Genomic DNA, 19,362 nt, shown 5'->3' on the forward strand with positions numbered 1-19,362 from the left:
AGATTCTGAATTGAAGGAGAGTGCCAGGCATTCGCTCACACTTTAATTGGTGTCCTAGGGCACAGAATGTGTGGGTGTCCTGCTGGGGCATGGAGGTTTCTCCTGCTCGGGTGGCTTTGCACAGTTCCAAACACTATGGTTTCAATCTTGCAGACAGATGGAGTCCTGTTTTATGGCTCTAGGGTCCTCCACATGGAGGGATTTCAGAACAGTGCTCTGGTTATGGATGCCTGAAAACTGAACATAGGGTTTGGCTTAGGCCATGGGGAATGGGAAGTCAGATCTGCTGACTCTGGGGCCAGCTACTTGGGTGGCTGACTGGAGGTCAGTGCTCAGCTTGAGGAACTGAACATGTACTATTGTCGAGGGTCTTCTTCAACTGTGGGTGGCTTAGGGGTATTGTGCAGCTTTCTCCTAATCTGGGGTTGGCGTGCAGCTCCATAGGACACGTTTTCCATCTGGAGGGCAGGCAGAGTCTTGTGGTGTGGCTCTGGGTTCCATAGCTGGAGGGATTGTAGAACAGGACTGTGAGGATGGAAGTCTTAAAAGCCAATCTAGGGGTATGGTTAGGGCCTAGGGCATGACAGGGTGAATCTGCAGCCGCTGAGCAAGCTCCCTGGGATCTGAGGTTAAGGCAAGCATCAAGAGGTCGCTCAGGTTGGAGTTTGTGTCCATGAGATCTGTCGAATCTGGGAGAGGCATCATGGGGACATGGAGTTTTCTCCCGCTCTGGGAATTTTGCATAGTTAAAAAATAGCTTGATCTATTCTGGGGAATAGGTACTGTCCTGCTTTTTGGCTCAGGTGTACCTCATATGAAGAGATTCGAGAGTAGGGCTGCAGGTATGGATGCCTGAAAACCCAAACTAGATTTAGGATTAGGTCCTAGCGGCATTGTAGGCCTTAGGTTCTGGCTCTGGGCCGAGCTACCCATGGGGATGTATTGAAAACGGGGCTCAGGCTAGGGGTCAAGTGGATGTTTGTGTCCTGGGAGGCCAGCGTTAATGGGTGTGTCAAGGACAATGCAGATTTCGCCCAACTCTGGGGATATAAATATCTCCACAAAGCTTCTGGGGGACAAGAGGAGCTCTGTTTTGTGACTCAGGGTTCCCCCATGTGGGGTATTTGAGAGAAGGGGACTGGGGATCGATGTCTGAAAACCCACCCTTTTGTTATAATTCGTGCCTAGGGGAATGGCCACTCTGGTGTTCTGACTCTGGCGCCAGCTATGTGGGTGGCTGACTGGAAGTCGGGGTTCAGGCGAGGGACAGAATATGTTTTAGTGTCCAGGGCCAGATTCTGTAAATGAGGGTGGCTTTGTGGGTTCGTGCAGCTTTCTCTGAATCAGTGGGTTGCGTGCAGCTCTATAGGGCACATTTTCCTTCTGGAGGGCAGGAAGAGTACTGTGCTGTTTCCCAGGTGTACCCTATCTAGAGGTTTCGTGGACCAGGACTCTCTAAATGGGGGCCTGAGAACCATGCTAGGGCTAGGTTAGGGCATAGGGCATCGAAGGCCCTGCATATGTACACTGAGCCAAACTCCAGGGATTCTGAAGTTAAGGCAAGGGTCAGGATGTCACTCAGTCTGGAATTTGTGTAGATGAGATGTGCCAAATATAGGTTTAGCTTTATGGTGGCAAGGAGATTTGTCCGGATCAGGGGTTTTTGTGCACATCCAAATAGCTTGTTCTATTCTGGGGTTAGGAGCTGTGTTGGTTTATGAATCTGGGTTCCCCCATATGGAGGGATTCGAGAGCAGTGTTCCGGGAATGGATGCCTGAAAACCCAGCCTAGATTTTGCATTTGGTTCTAGTAGCATGGCAGGGCTTAGATCCTGGATCTGGTGAAGCTACCCATGTGGGTTTGTTGAAAATGCAGCTCAGGCTAAGGGTCACAATGGGTGTTTGTGTCCAGGGTGACCTGCAAAAGTGGGTGTGGCCTTGGAGGCAACACAGGCTTCTGCCATCTCTGAGTCTTTTACATAGCTCCAAAAAACAAGGTTTCCTTCTAGGGGGCAGGAGGAGTTCTGTTTTGTGGCTGTGGGGTCCTCCATGTGGAGGGATTGGAGAGAAGGGCTCTGGGTATGGAAACCCAACCTAGGTTTAGCATAAGGGCCTAGGAGCATGGCAGGACAAATCTCCTGGCTCTGAAGCCAACTGTCTCAGTGGTTGCTTGGGGGAAGTGACTCAGATCTGTCAGACTGTCCATTAGTATACAGGGAGGCATATACACGTGGTTGGCATCGTGAGCCCTGGTGCTGTGTTGTTTTATGAAGCAGGGTTCCCCCATATGGAGAGATTCGAGAGCAGGGCTCTATGTATGGATGCCTGGAAACCTCACCTCGCCTTACCATTGCAGCCTTGGAGCGTGGCAGTTGTGATCTCCTGGCTCTGGGGCCAAATATCCAGGGGGTCGATTTGAATTGGTGTCTCAGGCTGATGGGTCACAATGCAGATTTGTGTCCTGAGAGATCTTGGAATGTGGCAGTGGCTCATTCTCCTACCTTGAGGGTTTTGTCATAGCCCCAAATAGCAACTTTTCCTTCTTGGGACAGGATGTGATGTGTTCTGTGGCTCAGAGATCCCCCAAATATTGGTATTTGAGACCAAGCCTCTGGGCCCTGATGCCTGGGAACCCAAGCTATGGTACAGATTAGAGCCTAGGGGCATTTCAGGTTCAATGATCTCTCTCTGGGTTTATCTACCTGCATGTCTGTTATGAGGTAGTTGCTCAGGGTGTGTCAGAATGTGCATTGCTGGTCGTTCTATCAATTTGGGGTGGCCCAGGGGGCTTGCAGTTTTCTCCTATTCTTGAGGTTTCTGGAAAGCTCTAAAGAGCCAAGTTTCCTTCTGGAGGGCAGGCACAGTCTTGTGGTGTGGGTAAGGAATACCCATGCTAGAGGGTGTCTCTGGCAGAACTCTGGGGACAGAATTCTGAAATCACCAACTAGGGTTAGAATTAAGGCCGAGGGTATGGCAGGTCCGATCTGCAGACCTTAGGCAAGCTCCTTGGATCTGAAAACAGCATGAGTTTGGGGTGAGCCTCGGCCTTTTGCCTCTGGTTTTTGTCTCTTGGATGTACGCAGAATGAGGGGTGTCTTCATGGGGCAATTGAAGATTCTCTTTCTTGGGGGGTTTTGCACAGTTCCAAATAGCATGATGTCATTGTGGGGGAAAGCAGGAATCCTGTTTTCTGATTCAGAGGTCCCCATAAGGAGGGCTTCAAGAGCAGTGCTCTGCGTATTAAGACCTGGAAACCCAACCTTGGGTTAGGATTTTGGCCTAGGGATACCACAGGTCTCAGATGCTCCAACCAGACACAGAAGTACATGGTGACAGAGAGAGAAGATTGAAGTTGACATACCTCTAGGCTGTAATCTGAACCCTAGCTTAGGTTTTCAGACATCATTCCCCAGAGGCCTGATTTCCAATACCAGCATATGTTGCATCTGTGAGGCACACAACAGAACACCCACTATCCCCAGAAGGGAACTTTGCTATTTGTAGCTATGTAAAACCCTCAGGGGAGTAGAATCCTTCATGGCTCCTGAGCCACCACCAAATTCAATGGTCTCCTTGGATGCAAACTGGCATTGTGATGCATCAGCATGAGACTCCATTTCAACACGTTCCCTTGGGTAGATTGCTCCAGAGCCTGTAAATCAAACCTGCCTTGTTCCTAGGGGCCAAAGGGAACAACAGGTAGGGTTTCCAAGCATCCATATGTAGCACTCTCCTCTTGAATCTTTCCCTATGGGGCAGTCTTGAGCCATTGAACAAGCCTAGCCCTGTCCCAAAGATGGAAACATTGCTATTTTGAGCAGCTCACAACACCCAGAGTGGGAAAACCTCCATGGCCTCATGAGGCCATACTTCAGTTTGGCAGGCAACATGGAAACAAACTCCAGCCTGGGAGAATATCTGACACTTGCCCATACTTCAGATCTCGATTCAGCCTTGGAATATTGGCCTCACGTGACCTAGGACCTAAACCTAACCCTAGCTTGTGTTTTCAGACTTCCGTCCTCACGCTTCTGGCCCAAAAGCCCTCCGGATTGGGAATTCTGGAGACACAATCCAGAACTTTGCCTCTCCACCAGAAGGAAAACATGCTCTACGGGGCTGCCCAAAAAACGCAAATTAAGGTCAACCTGCACGGCCCTTGACGGCTACCCAATTTCATAGGCTGTCCTGTGCTCTAAGGCTCTGTCTGACACAGCCTGAGCCCAGACCTCCCGTCAGACATCCAGACACCCAGACAGCTGGCTGCTAATACAGCGACCAGATGTGCCATGGATATAGGCCATCATCTCTACCCAACCTGGTTCTCAGGCATCTGTCCCCAGAAATTATTTGAAATCCCTGTACATGAGGATGCACAAAACAGAACTCATTCCCTGTTGCAGGAAACCTTGCTGTTGGATTGGGTGTCAAACACTCAGTGTAGTAGAAACTTGCATTACCCATGAAGTCACGCCCACTCTTGGGGGCCGCCTTGGACACAAACATGCATTGTGCCCTTCAGCCTGAGCCCCATTTTCAAATAACGCCCCTCAGTAGCTGCACCAAGAGCCCAAATATCAGACTAGGCATGCCCCTAGGCCCTAATCCTAACCCAAGGTGGGGTTTTGCAGGGGCCTGTACCCAGAGCCCTGCTCTGGAATTCCTCTTTTTGGGGGATCCCTGAGCCAGAAACATGACTCCTCCCTTCCCCCAGAATGACACCAAACTATTGGGAGCTGGGCAAAATCCAAGAAAGGGAGCATCTTCTATGGCTCATGAGGCCAAACCTACATTCCACGGGCATTCTAGACAGAAAAGACAGAGAAAAAAAGCCAGCGGTACCACCTCACAATCACCCTGATTTAATGAGGAGCTCCCCTCAGGGGCTTCACGTTGGGCTTGCCATGCTCTCAACCCTAATCCCAACCCGAGTTTGTGCTTTCAGACTTCTGTTCCCAGAGCCCTGGATCACACACCCTCAAAGGCTGGGTCTTCTGGAGCTAAACTGCAGGACTGTCCATTCCTCCAATATGAAACTCTGTCCTTTACAGTTGCCAAACCCTTCAAATTGGGAGAAAACTGCAAGGCCCCTGAGGCCACCCAGATTTCGTAGGCTGCTCTGGGCAAAAATGCAGTCTGACACACCCTGTGCATCTACCTCAACTCAGACACCCAGGTAGATGGCCCCAGAGACAGATGACATAATCTGACATGCCCTTAGGTCCTAATCTGAACCTGATCATAGGTTTTCAGGCATCTGTCCCCAGAGGTCTGGTCTTGAATCCAACATACAAGGGTCCCTGAGGGACACAACAGAACACCTTCTGTCCCCAAAAGGGAACCTTGCTATTTGGAGCTGTGTAAGCCCTCAGGGTAGGGGAATCCTGCATAGCCCTTAAGCCACCACAAAATTCCAAGGTCTCCCTGGACACAAACCCGCATTGTGACCCATCAGCATGAGACTCCATTTCAACTCAGCACACTGAGTAGGACTCCACAGGGTCAGCAGATCGAACCTGCCATGTTTCTAGGTGATGATGGGAATGCCAGGTCGTTTTTCTAGGCATCCATATGTACAGCCCTGCTCTCGAATGTTTCTGTATGGGGTCCCTCAAGCCATTAAACAGGACTCTCTATGTCCCACAGAAGGAAACCCTGCTGTTTCCAGCAGCTCACAACCCCTAGAGTGGGAAAACCTCCATGACCTCATGAGGCCCCACCTCTATTAGGCGGCCATCATGGACACAAAGTCCAGCCTGAGTGAACTTCTGACACTTGCCCTTACTTCAGATGCTAAAGATCTCAATTTAGCCTCTGCAGATTTGGCTTGTCTTGCCCCAGGGCCTAAACCTAAACTGAGCTTGTGTTTTCAGACTTCCTTACACTCCTGGCACACAAGCCCTCCAGATTTGGAATTCTGGAGCCACCACGCAGCACTTTGCCTGCCCACCAGAAAAACAAACTGTCCTACGTGGCTTCCCAAAAGCACCAAATGAGGATAAACCTGCACAGCCCTTGACAGCACCCCAATTTCATAGGCCATCTTGTGCACTAATGCTGTCTGACACAGCCTGAGACTAGACCTCCTGTCAGCCACACAGGGAGCTAGCTGCATATCCAGCCATGGCCCTGGGCCCACATTTCTACCCAACCTTGGTTTTCTGGCATTTGTCCCCAGACCTTATCTCAAATTCCAGCATATGCGGGAACCTGATGCACAAAACAGAACTCTTCCTTCTGCATGGCAGGAAAATTTGTTGTTTGGAAGGGTGTCAAAACCTCAGAGTTGGAGAAACCTGCAGGGCTTATGAGGCCACGCCCACTCTTGAGGGCTGCCCTGGGCACAAACACGCATTTTGACCCTCAGCCTTAGCCCTTTTCAGTCCTTGGTAGCTGGACCAGGAGCACGCATATCAGGCTTGCCATGCCCCTAGGCACAAATCCAAACCCAAGGTGGGGTTTTGCAGGTGCCCGTACCCGGAGCCCTGCTCTGGAATTCCTTTTTTTGGGGGACCCCTGGGACAGAAACCATGACTCCTCCCTTCCCCCAGTATAACACCAAACTACTGGGACCTGGGCAAAATCCCCAGAGAGGGAAAATCTTCCATGGCCCCATGAGGCCCCCATGCATTCTGGGGCCAACTTAAACTCACAATCCATAGACAAAAGCCTGAGCTACTGCCTCACAGCCACCCTAATTTCAGATCCGGAGGAGCTCCTCTCAGGGTCTGTAGATCAGGCATGCCAAACCCTTGGCCCTAAATATAACCTGAGTTTGTATTTTTAGATTTCTGTCCCCAGAGCCCTGTCTCACACATCCTCCAGGCTCTAGCCTCCAGAGTCACACCACAAGACTGTGCCTGCCCTCCTGATGGAAACTGTGCCCTTTAAAATTGCCAAAACACTCCAGATTAGGAGAAACCTGCAAAGCCCGCGAGGCCACCCCAATTTAAGAGGCCACTGTGGACAAAAATGTGCAGTCTGACAAACCCTGAGCAATGACCTCCATTCAGACATGCACGTAGATGGCCCCAGAGACAGAATATTGAATCTGACATACCCCTATGCCATAATCTGAACTCTAGCTGATGTTTACAGGCATCTATCCCCAGACGTGATATGAAATCCCTGCATATGGGGGAAACTGATGCACAAAACAGAACTCCTCCTTCCCAATGGCTGGAAACCTTACTGTTGAGATGGGTGTCAAACCCTCCGAATTGGTGAAACCTACAGGGTGCATGAGGCCACATCCACAATTGAGGGTCGCTTTGGTCACAAACACGCATTGTGACCCTCAACCTGACCCGCCTTTTCAAATAAGGCCCCTCGGTTCCTGGACCATGAGCCCTCGAATTGGGCTTGCCATGCCCATAGGCCCAAATATGAACCCAAGGAAGGGATTTACAGGCACCTGCTCACAAAGAGCTGATCTAGAATCCCTCTTTTTTGGGGCCCCAGGGACAGAAACAGGATTCCCTTCCCCCACAATGACACCAAACTATTGGCAGCCATGCCCGATGAAGCCACTCCTACATTCCATGGCCATCCTAGACACAAAATCCAGAGGCAAAAGCCTGAGCTACCGCCTCCCAAATGCCCTAATTTCAGATCCCGAGGAGCTCCCTTGGGGTCTGCATATCAGGAATGCCATACCCTCAGCCCTAACAGTAACCCATTTTGTCTTTTCAGACTTCTGTCCCCAGAGCTCTGACCCACACACCCTATAGGCTGGAGCATCTGGATCCACACCATACGACTGTGCCTGCACTCCCTCAGGAAACTGTGTCCTTTAAAGTTGCCAAAACCCTCCAGATTAAGAGAATCCTGCAAGGCCCCCAAGCCACCCAGTTTCATAGACCGCCCTGGATAAAAATGAGCAGTCTGACACACCCTGTGCATGGACCTGCAGTCAGACACCCAGGTAGATGGCCCCATAGACAGAAGATTGAACCTGACATGCCCCAATGCCCTAATCTGATCACTAGCTGCGGTTTTCAGGCATCTGTCCCCAAAGCCCTGTTATCAAATACCAACATATGGGGGGTCCATGAGGTCCAAAACAGAAAACCTCCAGTCCCAGAAGGAAACCTTGCTATTTGGAGCTGTGTCTAAGCCACAAGGCAATAGAATCCTGCATGGCCCCTGAACCGCTGCCACATTCCAAGGTCTCCCCAGACACAAAACCAGATGGTGACACATCAGTATGAGACTCCATTTCCACTCAGCCCCCTCTGTAGCTCATGACAGAGCCAGCAGATTGAACCTCCCATGTCCATAGGATCCAAAGGTAACTCTAGGTGGGGTTCCCAGGCATCCATACATAGAGCCCTGCTCTTGAATCTTCTATATTGGGGACCTATGAGCTATCAAGCAGATGCCTCTTGTCCTGCAGAAGGAAACCTTGATGTTTGGAGCTGCGCACAACCCCTAGATTGGGAAAACCTCCATGGCATCATGACACCACCGCTGCATTAGGCAGCCATAAAAGACACACACTTGAGCCTGAGAGAACGTCTTACCCTTGCCCTTACTTCAGATGACGGGATTCTCACCTCAGCCTCTGCATTTTGGGCCTGCTGTGCCCTAGGCCCTAAAAAGTACACGAGCTTTTGTTTTCAGACTTCTGTCCTCCCACTAATTACAAAAATAATATCTAAAATGAATACATTATATGGCATCATTATTCCTACATGGAATCTAACCATGACAGGTGCCAAAAAAAATCTGTGTTGTATTTCAACTATAAGATCACTAATGACCAACATTCATAAGACCCACCCACTAACTAAAATTATCAACAACTCATTTATCAACCTACTGCACCATCAAACATCTCGGTATGATGAAATTTTGGCTCCGGTCTTGGAATTTAACTAATTCTTCAAATCCTTACAGGTTTATTCTTAGCTATACACTACACATCAGATACAACCACAGCCTTCTCATCAGTTACACACATCTGTCAAGATGCCAATTATGGCTGAATCATCCAATATATACATGCCAATGGAGCCTCCATGTTCTTCATCTGCCTATTCCTAGATGTAGGATGAGGTCTATACTAAGGATCTTATATATTCCCCGAAACATGAAACATCAGCATTATCCTACTATTTGCAGTTTTAGCAACAGCATTCATAGGTTACGTTTTACCATGAGGACAAATGTCCTTTTGAGGTGCAACCATAATTACCAACTTACTATCAGCCTTCCCATACATTGGAACCAACCTCGTAGAGTGAATCTGAGGAGATTTTTCAGTAAAGAAAGTCAACTTAACATGATTCTTTGCCTTCCACTTTATCTTACCATTCAACATCTCGGCACTAGCGGCAATTCTACTACTACTTCTTCATGAAACAGGATCCAACAATCCTTCTGGAATCCCATCTGATTCAGACAAAGTTCCATTCCACCCATACTAAACAATTAAAGACATCCTAGGTGCCCTATTCCTAATCCAGTACTCGTAATACTTGTACTATTCTCACCCGACCTACTAGGGAACCCTGACAACTACATTCCTGCCAACCCACTTAACACACCACCCCATATCAAACCCAAATGATATTTCCTATTCGCATACGCAATCCTACAATCCATTCCTAATAAACTAGGAGTAGTAATAATCCTGGTCTTCTCCATTCTAGTCCTAGCCATTATTCCACTATCACATACTTCAAAACAATGAGGTATGATATTCCAACCACTAAACCAATGCCTATTTTGATTACAAGTAGCTGATCTTTTTACCTTAACATGAATTGGTGGTCAACCAATAGAACACCCCTTCCTCACCATTGGTAAATTCGCCTCAATCCTTTACATCACAATCCTCCTAATTCTAATATCAACTATCAGCATTATCGAGAAGAACTTAATAAAATGAAGAGTGTTTGTAGTATATTAATTACTTTGGTCTTGTAAACCAAAAATTGAGAACCCCATCTCCCTAAGACTCATGGAAGAAGTAATAGCCCCACCATCAGCACCCAAAGCTGACATCCTAACTAAAATATTCCCCCATTTCCTCATCCCATTATTTCAATTCATATATTTAAAAACATCTACTGTGTTTCCCCAGTATGTGTTTTCCCCACCCCTATGTATATTGTGCATTAATGTCTTGCCCCATGCATATAAGCATGTACATACTATGATTGATTTTACATACGTGCATCTCACCTAGAGGATGAGCTTAATCACCAGGCCTCGAGAAACCATCAATCCTTGTGCGATGTGTGCCTACATTCTGCAGTGAAACTATAGTGGCCTCTTGTTCTTACTTCAGGGCCATGATAGTCTTCAAATCAATCCTAGTAACGCTTCAAATGGGACATCTCAATGGACTAATGACTAATCAGCCCATGATCACACATAACTGGTGTCATGCATTTGTTTTGTTTTTTTTTTTTTAATTTTTTTGGGGGGTACTGGTATCACTCAGCTATGGCTGTAAAGGCTTTGTTGTATTCAAATAACTTGTAGCTGGGCTTAATCATCATCATTTATCTGCAATGCACAACCATAAGGTGCAATTCAGTCAATGGTTACAGGACATACACATGTATACACGTACACACGTACACACGTACACATGTACTCATATTCAACAGATAGAAACTAGCTAAATCAAACCCTCTTTACCCCCTGTAACTTCAAAAGTATACAAACACTTAAAATTGTCCTGCCAAACCCCAAAAACAGAACTAAGCACATGCAACATATATAAGAAGCCACTTATACTGATACTCCATACATTTATCTCTATCACTAATTTACCCAGAATACTCTATTCAAGAAAGCTATCTATAGATGTAATGCCCCACCTCTAATACCCCCTATCAGCTTACATTTAATACTAATAATTAAATTACCGTGCCTAAACACCTTAACATTAAATAATCTATTCCTACACCTGTTAATGTAGTTAATTAAATAAAGCAAAGCACTGAAAAGGCGTAGAAGAGTCATAAGACTCCATAAACATAAAGGTTTGGTCCTAGCCTTCCTATTGATTATTAGCACAATTACACATGCAAGTCTCCACATCCCAGTGAAAATGCCCTCTAAATCCCTAAACTGATAAAAAGGACCTGTTATCAAGCACACTAAATAAGTAGCTCATATCACCTTGTTCAAACACACCCCCACGCGATATGCAGTGAACGACTGTTTGACTAAGTCATGTTAATATTAAGAGTTGGTAAATTTCGTGCCAGCCATCGCGCGGTCATATGATTAACCCAAATTAACAGGCCCACAGTGTAAAACATGTTAAGTACTACATCATACTAAAGTTAAAATTTAAATAAGCCATAAAAAGCTACTGTTAACATAAAATATACCACGAAAATGACTTTATTATTTCTGACCACACAATAGCTGAGATCCAAACTGCGATTAGATACCCCACTATGCTCAGCCCTAAACATAAATAATTTGTACAACAAATTAAGCAACAGCTTAAAACTCAATTTACCTTTGAGGAGCCTCTAGAGGAGCGTGTTCTATAATTGATAAACCCCGATAAACCTCACCACCTCTAGCTAAGTCGATCTATATACCATCATCTTCAGCAAACTCTCAAAGGAAGAAAAGTAAGCGTAATTATACATAAAAAAGTTAGGTCAAGGTGTAACCCATGAAATGGGAAGAAATGGGCTACATTTTCTAATCAAGAATATGCTCACCAAAGTTTTTATGAAAACTAAAAACTAAAGGTGTATTTAGTAGTAAATTAAGAATAGAGAGCTTAATTGAATAGGGCCATGAAGCATGCACATACCACCCATCACCCTTCTCAAGCAATACACCCAAACACTACATAATACAGACTAAACCAACTCAAGAGGTGATAAGTCATAACAAGGTAAGCATACTGGAAAGTGTGCTTGGATAAATCAAAGTGTAGCTTAATTAAAGCATCTGGCTTATACCCAGAAGATGTCATACACCAATGAACACATTGAACCAAAACTAGCCCAACCAAACACTAACTGAACGACTACAATAAGCCTGTAATCCAAACATTCAATTACATCATTATAGTATAGGGGATAGAAATTCTACTTGGAGCTATAGAGAAAGTACCAAGTAAGGGAATGATGAAAGAAAGTTTAAAGTAATAAACAGCAAAGATCTCTCCTTATACATTTTGCATAATGAGATAGCTAGAATAATTTAGCAAAGAGATATTAAGCTAACTCTCCCCAAACCAGACGAGCTACCTATGAACAAACCACAAAGATAAACTCACCTATGTTGCAGAATAGTGAGAAGATTTATAGGTAGAGGTGAAAAGCCTAATGAGCCTGGTGATAGCTGGTTGCCCAGAATAGAATCTCAGTTCAACTTTAAATTTACCCCCACGAATCCCAAAATTATAATGTAAAATTAAAATATAATCTAAAAGGGTACAGCTTTTTGTATAAGGATGCAACCTTACTTAGACAGTAAAGTTAAACAAAACCATAGGAGGCCTAAGAGCAGCCACCAATTAAGAAAGTGTTCAAGCTCAACAACCCAGCCCCCTTAATTCCAAAAATCTTAAACCAACTTCTAACGTTCTACTGGGCTAATCTATTTAATAATAGAAGCAATAATGCTAGTATGAGTAACAAGAAACATTTCTCCTTGCATAAACATATATCAGTCAATGAATATCCACTGATAATTAACAACATGATAAAAATAAACTACTAATAAAACACTTACCAAATCAATTGTTAGCCTAACACAGGTATGCCACAAGGGAAGATTAAAAGAAGTAAAAGGAACTCATCAAACACAAACCCCGCCTGTTTACCAAAAACATCACCTCCAGCATGCCCAGTATTGGAGGCACTGCCTGCCCAGTGACACTAGTTAAACGGCCCCGGTATCCTGACCATGCAAAGGTAGCATAATCATTTGTTCTTTAAGTAAGGACTTGTAATGAATGGCACACGAGGATTTAACTGTCTCTTACTTCCAATCAGTGAAATTGACCTTCCCGTGAAGAGGCGGGAATACACTAATAAGAGGAGAAGACCCTATGGAGTTTCAATTAACTAGTCCATAATAAGTCTATGTAATCACAAATTAGGCATAACACCATCTTATTAATGGATTAACAATTTAGGTTGGGGTGACCTCGGAGAATAAAATAACCTCCAACTGATACAAATATAGACAAATCAGTCGAAATATAGTATCAGTTATTGATCCAAGAAATTTGATCAATGGAACAAGTTACCCTAGGGATAACAGCACAATCCTATTTGAGAGTCTGTATCAACCATAGAGTTTACGACCTCGATGTTGAATCAGGACATAACAATGGTACAACAGCTACTAAAGTTTTGTTTGTTTAACTATTAAAGTCCTACGTTATCTGAGTTCTGACCAGAGCAATCCAGGTCGGTTTCTATCTATTACAACAACTTCTCCCAGTACAAAAGGACAAGATAAGTAAGACTTATTTTATCAGAATGCCTTAGGACTAATAGAGGATATAATCTTAATCTTAATAGTCCACCTTCATTTCATAGCCCTAGAGATAGGGCTTGTTAGGGTGGCAGAGCCCAGTAATTGCAGAAAACTTGAACTTTTATTTTCAGAGGTTCAAATTCTTCTTCCTAACATTATGTTTATAATTAATATCATTTCACTAATTGTACCTATCCTGCTTTCTGTAGCCTTTCTAACATTAGGGGGAAAAAATCCTAGGGTATATACAACTCCATAAAGGCCCAAACATCATAGGACCCTATGGCCTCTTGCAACCAATTACAGATGCCATAAAACTATTCTCTAAAGAACCTTTACGACCCCTAACATCACCTATCACTATATTTGTAATAGCCCCAATCCTAGCCCTAACACTAGCCCTAACCATATGAATCCCGTTACCAATACCTTACCCTCTCATCAATATAAACCTAGGAATCCTATTGATACTAGCAATATCAAGACTAGCTGTTGACTCTATTTTATGGTCCAGATGAGCCTAAAACTCAAAATATGCCCTAATTGGGGCCCTTCGATCTGTAGCCCAAACAATTTCCTACGAAGTCATACTAGCCATTATCCTCCTATCATTACTACTAATAAATGGCTCTTTTACCCTATCCACACTTATTACTACACAAGAACACCTATGACTAATCCTCCCCACAGGACCCCTAGCTATAATATGATTTATCTCAAGAAACCAACCAAACCCCATTTAACTTAACAGAAGGAAAATCAGAATTAGTTTCCAGATTCAACGTCAAATAGGCAGCTGGACCATTTTCCCTATTTTTTCCACCCTATTATTTCCACCCTATTTTTGCTAGCTGAATATGCCAACATTATTAAAATGAATATCTTTACAACTATCCTGTTTTTTGGTGCATTCCACACCCCATACTTACCGGAACTATTCTCCATCAATTTTACCATAAAAACACTTCTAATAACAACTTCTTTCTTATGAATTTGAGCATCCTATTCACGATTCTGTTATGATCAACTCATACATTTATTATGAAAAAACTTTCTCCCCTTGACACTAGCCCTATGCATATGACATGTAGCCTTACCCATTATAACAGCAAGTATTCCTCCCCAAACATAAGAAATATGTCTGACAAAAGAGTTACTTTGATTATAGAGGTTCGGGCCCTCTTATTTCTAGAATTATAGGAATTGAACCTTGTCCTAAGAACTCAAAAATCTTTGTGCTACCCAACTTGCATCAAATTCTACAGTAAGGTCAACTAAATAAGCTATCGGGCCCATACCCCGAAAATGTTGGTTTATCCCCTTCCCGTACTAATCAAACCCCTCGTCCTCACCACCATTATAACCACCATTATCTCAGGAACTATCGTAGTACTAATAAGCTCCCACTGACTGATAGTCTGAATCGGATTTGAAATAAATATACTGGCCATCATCCCCATTTTAATAAAAAAATTTAACCCACGAGCCATGGAAGCATCAACAAAATACTTCCTTACCCAAGCCACCGCATCCATGCTCCTCATATTAGGAATCATCATTAACCTACTGCTAACAGGCCAATGAACAGTACTGAACACCCCCAACCCAATCACGTCGAACACAATAACAATGGCCCTAGCAATGAAACTGGGACTCTCACCTTTCCACTTCTGAGTACCCGAAGTGACCCAAGGAATCCCACTATCTTCAGGAATAATCTTACTTACCTGGCAAAAAATCGCCCCCCTCTCCATTCTATATCAAATCTCGCCCTCCATTAACCCAAACCTACTAATAATTATAGCGGCCATATCCGTCCTAGCCGGGGGCTGAGGAGGCCTCAACCAAACTCAACTACGAAAAATCTTAGCCTATTCATCAATTGCCCACATAGGATGAATAATCGCTGTAACAACATACAACCCCACTCTTATATTACTAAACCTTACAATTTATACTATAATAACACTAGGAGCATTCATATTATTCACCCTAAATTCATCCACAACTACACTATCATTATCCCACATATGAAATAAACTCCCATTAACAACCTCCTTAGTCCTAATAATTATACTCTCCCTGGGAGGCCTCCCTCCCCTCTCAGGATTTATCCCTAAATGAATAATCATCCACGAACTTACAAAAAACGATATAATCATCGCAGCAATATTCATAGTAATAACGGCCCTACTAAACCTATACTTCTACATACGACTAACATACGCAACAGCACTAACCATATTCCCCTCAACAAACACCATAAAAATAAAATGACAGTTCGAGAACACAAAAAATATCATCCTCCTATCCCCTCTAATTGTAACCTCAACCATACTACTCCCACTAACCCCAATAATAACAACACTATTCTAGAAGTTTAGGTTAAAATAGACCGAGGGCCTTCAAAGCCCTAAGTAAGTGCTACCCACTTAACTCCTGACCCTACTCTAAGGACTGCAAGAACATACCTCACATCTATTGAACGCAAATCAATCACTTTAATTAAGCTAAGCCCTTCCTAGATTGGTGGGCTATCATCCCACGAAATTTTAGTTAACAGCTAAATACCCTAGTCAACTGGCTTCAATCTACTTCTCCCGCCGCGAAGAAAAAAAAGGCGGGAGAAGCCCCGGCAGGGTTGAAGCTGCTTCTTTGAATTTGCAATTCAATGTGATATTTCACCACAGGGCTTGGCAAAAAGGGGGCTTAAACCCCTATTCTTAGATTTACAGTCTAATGCTCTTGTCAGCCATTTTACCCATGTTCATAGACCGATGATTATTCTCCACGAACCATAAAGATATTGGCACCCTTTACCTTCTATTCGGTGCATGAGCCGGAATGGTAGGCACCGCCCTCAGCCTACTAATCCGTGCAGAATTAGGCCAACCCGGCGCCCTGCTAGGAGATGACCAAATTTACAATGTTATTGTCACCGCCCATGCATTTGTAATAATTTTCTTTATGGTAATACCAATTATAATCGGAGGGTTTGGAAACTGACTGGTGCCCTTAATAATTGGCGCGCCTGATATAGCATTCCCACGAATAAATAATATGAGCTTTTGACTCCTGCCTCCATCCTTCCTTCTCCTTCTGACCTCATCTATGGTAGAAGCGGGTGCAGGGACAGGATGAACTGTGTATCCTCCTCTGGCAGGTAACCTAGCGCATGCAGGAGCATCAGTAGACCTGACAATCTTTTCCCTGCACTTAGCAGGTGTATCATCCATTCTGGGAGCCATTAACTTTATTACTACCATTATCAACATAAAACCCCCCGCAATATCACAATACCAGACCCCATTGTTCGTATGATCCGTCCTAATTACAGCCGTACTCCTGCTCCTATCTCTACCAGTCCTAGCAGCCGGTATTACCATGCTACTCACAGACCGAAACCTGAATACCACTTTCTTTGACCCGGCCGGAGGAGGAGACCCCGTCCTATACCAACATCTATTCTGGTTCTTCGGACATCCAGAGGTATATATCCTAATTTTACCTGGGTTCGGAATTATCTCACACGTCGTAACGTACTATTCAGGAAAAAAAGAACCATTTGGCTATATGGGAATAGTGTGGGCGATAATATCTATCGGTTTCCTAGGCTTTATTGTATGAGCCCACCATATATTTACTGTAGGCATGGATGTCGATACTCGGGCATATTTTACATCAGCCACTATAATCATTGCTATTCCCACGGGGGTTAAAGTGTTTAGTTGACTGGCTACTCTGCACGGAGGTAATATTAAATGATCGCCAGCTATGCTATGGGCCCTGGGGTTCATTTTTCTATTTACAGTCGGCGGTCTAACGGGCATCGTATTGTCAAATTCGTCACTAGACATTGTCCTTCACGACACGTACTACGTGGTAGCACATTTCCATTACGTTCTTTCAATAGGGGCAGTATTTGCAATTATAGGTGGATTTGTCCACTGATTTCCACTATTCACGGGTTATACACTAAATGATACCTGAGCAAAAATCCACTTTACAATTATATTCGTCGGAGTAAACATGACATTCTTCCCTCAACACTTCTTAGGCCTATCGGGTATGCCTCGACGCTATTCCGATTACCCAGATGCCTACACTACATGAAATACAGTATCCTCCATAGGTTCATTCATTTCACTAACAGCAGTAATACTGATAATCTTCATAATCTGAGAAGCCTTCGCATCCAAACGAGAAGTACTAACGGTAGAACACACCTCAACAAACATTGAGTGACTACATGGATGCCCTCCCCCATATCACACCTTCGAAGAACCAACCTATGTGCTATCAAAATAAGAAAGGAAGGAATCAAAGCCCCTAGAATTGGTTTCAAGCCATTATCATAACCAGTATCTCTTTCTTGATAAAGAGATATTAGTGAAAATTACATGACTTTGTCAAAGTCAAATTATAGGTGGAAGTCCTTTATACCTCTATGGCATACCCTTTCCAAATAGGCCTTCAAGATGCAACCTCCCCTATTATAGAAGAACTATTACATGTCCATGACCATACATCAATAATCATATTCTTTTTTTTTAATTTTTTTATTTTTTCAGCATAACAGTATTCATTATTTTTGCACCACACCCAGTGCTCCATGCAATCCGTGCCCTCTACAATACCCACCACCTGGTGCCCCCAACCTCCTACCCCCCACCCCTTCAAAATTCTCAGATCGTTTTTCAGAGTCTGTAGTCTCTCAGGGTTCACCTCCCCTTCCAATTTCCCTCAACTCCCTTCTCCTCTCCATGTCCCCTTGTCCTCCATGTTATTTGTTATGCTCCACAAATAAGTGAAACCATATGATAATTGACTCTCTCTGCTTGACTTATTTCAATCAGCATAATCGCTTCCAGTCCCGTCCATGTTGCTACAAAACTTGGGGATTCATCCTTTCTTTTTTCTTTTCTTTTCTTTTTTTTTTTTACAGCTTTATAAAAATATATTTTTATCCCCAGGGGTACAGGTCTGCGAATCGCCAGGTTTACACACTTCACAGCACTCACCATAGCACATACCCTCCCCAATATCCATAACCACACCCCCCTCTCCCAACCCCCTCCCCCCATCAACCCTCAGTTTGTTTTGTGAGATTAAGAGTCACTTATGCTTTGTCTCCCTCCCAATCCCATCTTGTTTCATTTAATCTTCTCCTACCCCCTCAACCCCACATGTTGCATCTCCTCTCCCTCATATGAGGGAGTTCATATGATAGTTGTCTTTCTCCGATTGACTTATTTCGCTAAGCATGATACCCTCTAGTTCCATCCACGTCGTCACAAATGGCAAGATTTCATTTCTTTTGATGGCTGCATAGTATTCCATTGTGTATATATACCTCATCTTCTTTATCCATTCATCTGTAGATGGACATCTAGGTTCTTTCCATAGTTTGGCTATTGTAGACATTGCTGCTATAAACATTCGGGTGCACGTGCCCCTTCGGATCACTACGTTTGTATCTTTAGGGTAAATACCCAGCAGTGCAATTGCAGGGTCATAGGGTAGTTCTATTTTCAACATTTTGAGGAACCTCCATGCTGTTTTCCAGAGTGGTTGCACCAGCTTGCATTCCCACCAACAGTGTAGGAGGGTTCCCCTTTCTCCACATCCTCGCCAGCATCTGTCATTTCCTGACTTGTTAATTTTAGCCATTCTGACTGGTGTGAGGTGATATCTCATGGTGGTTTTGATTTGTATTTCCCTGATGCCGAGTGATATGGAGCACTTTTTCATGTATCTGTTGGCCATCTGGATGTCTTCTTTGCAGAAATGTCTGTTCATGTCCTCTGCCCATTTCTTGATTGGATTATTTGTTCTTTGGGTGTTGAGTTTGCTAAGTTCTTTATAGATTTTGGACACTAGCCCTTTATC

At 44.2% G+C, this 19,362-nt stretch overlaps 1 pseudogene; it reads left to right on the top strand.

Annotated features, from left to right (window-relative positions):
- Positions 1 to 15,914: 15,914 nt before the first annotated feature.
- Positions 15,915 to 17,853, top strand: LOC125092727 (cytochrome c oxidase subunit 1-like; annotated as a pseudogene).
- Positions 17,854 to 19,362: the final 1,509 nt, after the last annotated feature.

The sequence above is a fragment of the Lutra lutra genome, unplaced genomic scaffold (assembly GCF_902655055.1).
Source record: "Lutra lutra unplaced genomic scaffold, mLutLut1.2, whole genome shotgun sequence".
In the NCBI taxonomy this organism is placed as follows: Eukaryota; Metazoa; Chordata; class Mammalia; order Carnivora; family Mustelidae; genus Lutra; species Lutra lutra.